We start from the raw sequence: 6832 nt of genomic DNA, 5'->3' as shown, positions 1-6832 counted from the left end.
ATTAGGTCAGGTCTCTCAAAGGTTCTACCACCTTTTATTCTTATTAGATTGAGAACCACACGTCTAACAGATAAAACCTTTGCAGGGACTGATTTTACTGCATATCAATGGCTCTCAACCTGTGGATTGCAACTCCTTTAAGGGGGGTATCACATACCTGATATCTATCCTACATATCAGATATTTACATTATGAGTCATAACAATAGCAAAATTACACTTATAAAGTAGCAGTTATGGTTAGGGGTCAGCTCAACGTTGAGAACTGTATTAAAGGTATGCAGCATCGGAAGGTTGAGAGACACTGATGAATATAAACCTCATTATTCCATTGTGGCCACCAGTGTCCATGTTCTTCTCTGAACATAAACTAGATATATTCTACACCAATGTGCCCAACATCTGAATTCATTTCAGCTTCACTCCCAAGTCCAAATCCAAAGACTCATCTGAGGCTCAAGGCAAACTCTTTCAGCTGTGACCTTGTAAAATTAAAAACAAGCTATATGCTTCAAATATACAATGGTAGAACAGACACAGGATCAGTCTGATTCAAAAAGATAATGCTCAAATTCAAAGGGTTTCTGGCTCTCAGTATGTTTGAAAGCAAACAGTGCAGACATCAAATCCTAAAGGTCCAGATCTAGCATACTGTGCAGTCAAGGTGTGTATAGACACTTCTTGGCCCTGGCTGCCTTGCCTCCATAATGCTACTGATAACAGCTTATATGGCTATGCTCTAGGGTTGACGATAGAGCCTGTGAGTCTCCCAGGTGAAGAATGAAAGCTGGCAGTGGCTCTTATTTTAGGATATCAAGAATAGCAGTGCTCCTTCATTGGCTGCACAAAGCATCCCAGTAAAGAACCTGCACAGTATCTCTGCAAGGATCCTTGAGATTTCCTTCGAAAACTCAGTGGAAGTCACTTCTGACCCCATAATTTCTTTATTCAACAAGCCTGTAGAACTAGCACAGACTACAATTGGAATGTCTCAAGCTTGGTGGTAAAATCTTGTTACTCAATACATTTGGGGGACAAGGATGTATAAAAACTCAAAATGTCACATTTGGCTTGACCCTTTGCACAGTCCCTATAACTCGTGTCAGTGCCTTCACTTGGCCATTTGGGAGATCAGATCAAATTCCAAGACAATACTGGAGAGTAAACTTGTGATGATGGCATTAGGTTTATTCCCTAAACCATTTTGTTTTCCTAGAAGGTCTTCAGTGTTGCATTAGGAGAAGTGGCCTCAGAGATTTATGAGATGTCCTTGAGGTCATTTCCCTGTTTTGGAAAAATGATACCTAGATTCCTTTTATATATGTTAATCTCATTAGCAAGTGATTATTTGCCTATATCAGTATTTTGTTTGCTTGTGCATATTTTTCTGTGGCCTGTGAATTTTCAAATTACTCTGGCGAATTTCCTTCTATTCTTGGGCCATGTTGCAATCTGGCAAGGGTACTCATGTAGCTCCTTCTGTATTTTGTTTAGAAATTTCATTTACCAGTTAAACAATCCCATCATTCCAAGTACGGCACTCCATAAGGCCCTCGTGCATGGGCAGAGTTCAGTGCAGTTGTTTGCTACATCATAATAAGAATGTCCCTTTCTCCAATTTCCAATAGGACAGTCCTCATTTCTCTCTGAGACCTCATCATCTTGGAAAATATCTAGGTCTTTCCATATACCCTTTATTCTGAGCCATCACCAGAATCCCTCAGAATGCCTCTCATATACCATGGAGCAGACCATTTCCAGCTTGTTGTTTATGCCCTGCTTCTCTAGTTCCAAAGTTTTCTGTATTGTTAAATATTTTTATTCCAACAACCACACACTGTACTAATGGTTCCCAATTTAGTCAAGTATGTGCTGCTATAACAAAATATACCAGAAGTTCAATGCTTCTGGTAAGTTCAATCTAAATGAAGTAATTTTATTTGATTTATGGTTTTAGAAGTCAAAGTTTAAGATAACCAATCTACCCTATTTGTCTGGACTTCTATGAGGGGCACATTGATTTTTTTTCGCAACATCAAGAAGACTCTGAAAGGGACATTGAGTATGTGCATAATGGGTCATATGTAGGAGTGAAGATTTTATCCCAACTTGCAATTATGAGAAATCACTATATGAAACTAACAGGTATCCCTTAAGAAGTGATTTAATAACTACCTGGAGTCCCGATCTAGTATAATTTCCATGGCAGTCCAACTCCACTGTGTGAATCTCTGGAAAATATTCAGGCCAGATCTAGGTCATGGCGATAGTATAAAATGGATCTTCAATATTATCCAAACTACTAAACTAATGTGTACATTAATTTCAAAACTGGAACTGACCGTAGAGTAAGAGGTGGTATTAACAGAGGTTTATCTTTAGAAAGTTCTTTGGCTGGATATTTACAACTTAAACTATGCATGTGTTATTTACTTCAATTCAGTAGAAATCAGGGCTGAGTGTAGGAAATTATGATCTACTACTCTCAGTATTTGTATTTATTGACTGTCTCCCATCCGTTTTCACTAAGATGCCAAGCTTTTGCATTTTGAAGGATGTTATATGACAAATGACTATAGTGATGATCTCTTGTTTAAACTAGCAGCCTGCTTCAATTGTAACAGCTTCATCACAGACGAAAGTGGAATGATGTGAGCACCCAAAGGTGGGGGGCAAATCGTGCCATTTGATGTGTTCTGGTACAGTGACTTTTAATGAGTCCAAATGTCACACCTGGTTCAGTAACTTTTCATGGTTCCCATAATCCATGAATCATGCCATCACTGAATTACTTTTAGGGGAAATAACTTGGGAAAGAGCATATGTTTTGAAAGTTGTTAAAAAGGAAACTGTTCACATAAATATGTACAGGGGAAGATGAACATATGGAAATTTTCATGGTGTGTTTTCCTCTAGAGTAAATGCAAAGGAATGTAAAACCACAGAGATTCTTTTCCCGGGGTTTCAGAGTGATAGCAGAAGTCTTTAAAAGACACGCAATGTAGTCATGTTTGGAAACGGCTGATTCATAAAAAAGCAGTGTAGCATACGGCTATCTTTTTGAAGCACTCAGGAAACTTCAGCTTTCTTTTATAAGAATATGAATAAGACTTTAGCCACCTGGGAAGTGAGGCAATGCTATTTTGCTAGTAATTTTTCATTTAATGAAAAAAATCTGATGAAAAATACATATTGTTCTTCATCCTCCCACCTATGGACATCCAGCTCACTCTTTTGGTTAGGCAGTGGATTTCGTCTCTCTAACGGTTCCTCAGCTGTCCTCTGCTTCATTTGACTTCACTGTTCCATAAACCTAAAGGAATGCATTTTTGTATTATACAGTTTTCCATTTGTTTCAAACATATCCTGTATGAAGCTGGGGCCATATCCTTTCAGACTACCAAGTCCCAAAAGGCAAACATGAAACAGACATTCTTAGTGTCCAGCTCAATCTTGACCACACTAAAGAGGCTTTAAAATACAGGAAATAATCCACTTAACAGCTGAGCTCACTTAAATATATCTCCTTCAGTCAAGGGCAACCACTTCATATGCAAAATAAAATGAATTGCCATTTGTTAAGCCTTTGGGTTCAATCAGACTTAATGCTTTAAAAACAATTTATGTTATGTATTCTCAGTAGCCTGCACAATGCATCCTCATTTGATGTCTAAGCAATTGAGATTCAAATATGGTGAGTTGTTTGCTTATGAATAAATGGCTAGGCTGAGGAGGTGGCTCAGCAGTTAACAGCACTAACTGCTCTTCCAAAGGTCCTGAGTTCAATTCCCAGTAACCACATGGTGGCTCACAACCCTCTGTAATGGGATTCAATGCCCTCTTCTGGTGTGTCTGAAGACAGGTACAATGTACTCATATAAATAAAATTAATCTTTAAAAAAAAACACGTGTTTTCTTTTAAAAATAAAAGAACAAAAAGAATAAATTGCTACTAAATACAACATTTGCCTTGTATATGCATGTATCCATACACAGACACATACACACATATGGAAACAACTGTACACACACACACACACAGATACACATATATATTCTCATATGTGTGTATATGTGTGTATGTGTGTGTGTGTGTGTGTGTGTGTGTATGGAAACAATAACAAAATCAACCACTTCAGTGTTTTCTTTGCTTCCAACTCAATAGGAAGCCTTTCCTGACTTTCTTGTATAGAGAAGGAAGAATTCTGCCCATCCCCTGGTGCCTAGACAGGACTCTTTCTGTTTCTCTCATGGACTCTCCATGAAGTACAGATTACTCCAGGTAGAAAGAATGGTGTGGTTAGAGGTTACTTTACATGGTGGAGTTGCTTCTGTCTTCTGGCTCTCAGATGACATGAGTCTATTAAGATACTTTATGAATGGCAACTTCAGCATTAGATCAAAGACAAGATTTCAGAAAATCTTCTATATATGAGGTCTTCAGTTTTCTTGACTCAGTTTATTGTCTTCCCTGACCTTTGTTTCACTATCTCAAACAAGGGGTCTATCCATAGGCTTCTCTTATGTGGTATTACAGGCATGGTCAAAGACATTTTTGAGCCCAGCAGGCTTGTACCACACAATAGAATTGCTACTCAGAGATCATATAGGGGAAGCATCTCAGTAACATAAGAGTTTAGATTTGAATCACAGGCCTATTAGTGCTGAGAGAGTGCAGTGGGTACTGGAGAGCCATCTCATGGCTTGAGTGGAAGACAAAGTTGTGTTAAATCAAAGACAGTGGGAAAAACACTGAGAGCTAAACATAGGGTTAAAAATGCTGATAGACACAGAGCAAATATCAAGGTGATGAGATAGCAAGGTAATGGTTAACTGGTCAGAGATGCCTAAAAGATAAATTTTGGTTGGTCATTGAAATATATTTCCATTTGGAGAATGAAAGATAGATCATGCTAAAAAGGTTTGGATTCTCTCTTGTGGCTACCAATGACTCTTCTCTTTTGTTTCTCTCTTTGGAAGAAATTTAATATAGTGACAACAGCACTTTGCAATCCTTACCCATTGCCAGAAAAATGTATGCAGATTGCATCAGATGTATTGGTTATGTTTGTCTTTGCTGCAGCAAAGCACATAATAAGAGGTGACTGAAGGAAGAAAAGATTTTTGTGGGTTCATGGTTTGAGGGGTACAGTCCATTGTGGGAAAGGCATGATGGGAGCATGAGATGGCAGGGATGTAAGGAAAGGTGAATGCTGGTCTCATTCTTCTTTCTCACTCTACTTTTTTAGTCTGGGATCCCACACCCTTGGGTGGAACCAAGCATATTTATGATGATTCTTCTATCAGCTAATCTAGCTGGAAATACCCTTACAAATGAACTCAAAGAATGACTAACTGATATCCTGTTCCCCCCTTAATCCAATAAAACTGACAATATTACCTAATAGAAATGGATATATGAGATCCACTGATGTCACTCCTTTAGCTTCAAAACTATTCACTATTCACTATTCACAGACCTGCCTGGCTTACATTTTGAACATGCTGGAAAAGTGTTGCTATGAGCAGAGACTTGGAGTTGGTCTACACAGGCTCATGGGCCATTATCTACAGGTTGGAATGTTCTTCTGAAAAAATAAAAAAAATAAAATAAGCTTCCTTGACTGAATTGTAAGTGTTAAGGCCCAGAAAGCCGTGCCCCAAAGTGTGGTACTTTGTTTTACTGAGTATATCGAAGTGGAGGATGTTGTGTGGAGGCTCAGACCCTCCCTATCCTGTTTCTCTTGCTTCTCTTCCTCTCCTGAAGTGACAATATAGAATATAATCTTAATCTTCCCCTGATGTTTTTTTGTAGGTGCTTGCTGTCAAGAAAGTCCCCCAGGGAACTTATATAATAATAGGTTATAAGACCTTCATCCCAGAGGGGCCTTGCCACATACCTGGAGAGAGGAATGCGACAAAGACCAAAAGGAATCTGAACAGACTGGTCTCCCATCTCTACCAGTCTGTTACTTTAAGTCAGAGCCTTTAATCCAGCTATACTTCAGCACAGCTGTCCATTCTTCATCAAACTTAAGCATAAAAACACACACTTCCCCCTGGTTTATTTGGGATTCATTTCTGAAGGCTTCTGTGTCCCATAACATTTTGATTAAATACATTAGCTATGCTTTTCTCTGACTTGCCTGGTTTTTGTTACAGAAGTGTCAGCCATGGCAATTATGGTGGGCAAGCAATGGTAGTGGCCCTTCACGCCCTTGGATAAGCAGTAGGCACTGCTGATGTGCCAGGGAGTAGCATCAGCATGGAGAGGAGTTCTGAGAGAAGGGGTTCTGGGAGTAGCAAAAAGAATGACTTGAAGTCAAGTCATGGATCCCAGCTGATAACCTGTATTCTGCTTGATACAGTTTTTCCAGTCTGTTTCTCTCTATGTTCTGCTTTCTCTCTGGAATTTCTCTGTCTATATTCTACATGCTTGCTATTTTATGAAATCTCTCTACCCATGTCCTGCTTGCTATTCTAAGAGACTTCTGACCATGTCCTGCTTGCTTGTGTGTGTGTGTGTGTGTGTGTGTGTGTGTGTGTGTCTGTCTGTCTCTGTTCTCTAAGCAGGTCTCTCTTTTTATCCTAAAAAATTCTCTGGATAACTCATCTCCTCCAAAACACAGGTCTAAAGTCTTTTATTTTACATATCAATCCAGTCATTTACTCCAATTAGGAGACTGAAAGCATTTCCCTAATGATTAAGGATGTTGAACATTTTTTCAGGTGCTTCTCTGCCATTCAGTATTCCTCAGGTGAGAATTCTTTGTTCAGTTCTGAGCCCCATTTTTTAATGGAGTTATTTGATTTTCTGGAGTCCACCTTCTTGA

The 6832-nt window shown here is 38.9% G+C and overlaps 1 long non-coding RNA gene across 1 annotated transcript in view; it reads right to left on the bottom strand.

Annotated features, from left to right (window-relative positions):
* Nucleotides 1-3263: 3263 nt before the first annotated feature.
* LOC115029398 overlaps nucleotides 3264-6832 on the bottom strand; it is a 25126-nt gene continuing 21557 nt past the window's right edge. Inside the window, exon 3 of the long non-coding RNA XR_003834948.1 lies at nucleotides 3264-3312. This is a non-coding gene — a long non-coding RNA (uncharacterized LOC115029398). The remainder of the gene's footprint in view (nucleotides 3313-6832) is intronic.

This window comes from Mus caroli, chromosome 15 (genome assembly GCF_900094665.2).
Source record: "Mus caroli chromosome 15, CAROLI_EIJ_v1.1, whole genome shotgun sequence".
Classification (NCBI taxonomy): domain Eukaryota; kingdom Metazoa; phylum Chordata; class Mammalia; order Rodentia; family Muridae; genus Mus; species Mus caroli.
The sequence above is the reverse complement of the archived record's forward strand: the minus strand, read 5'-3'. Positions and strand labels throughout refer to the sequence as shown.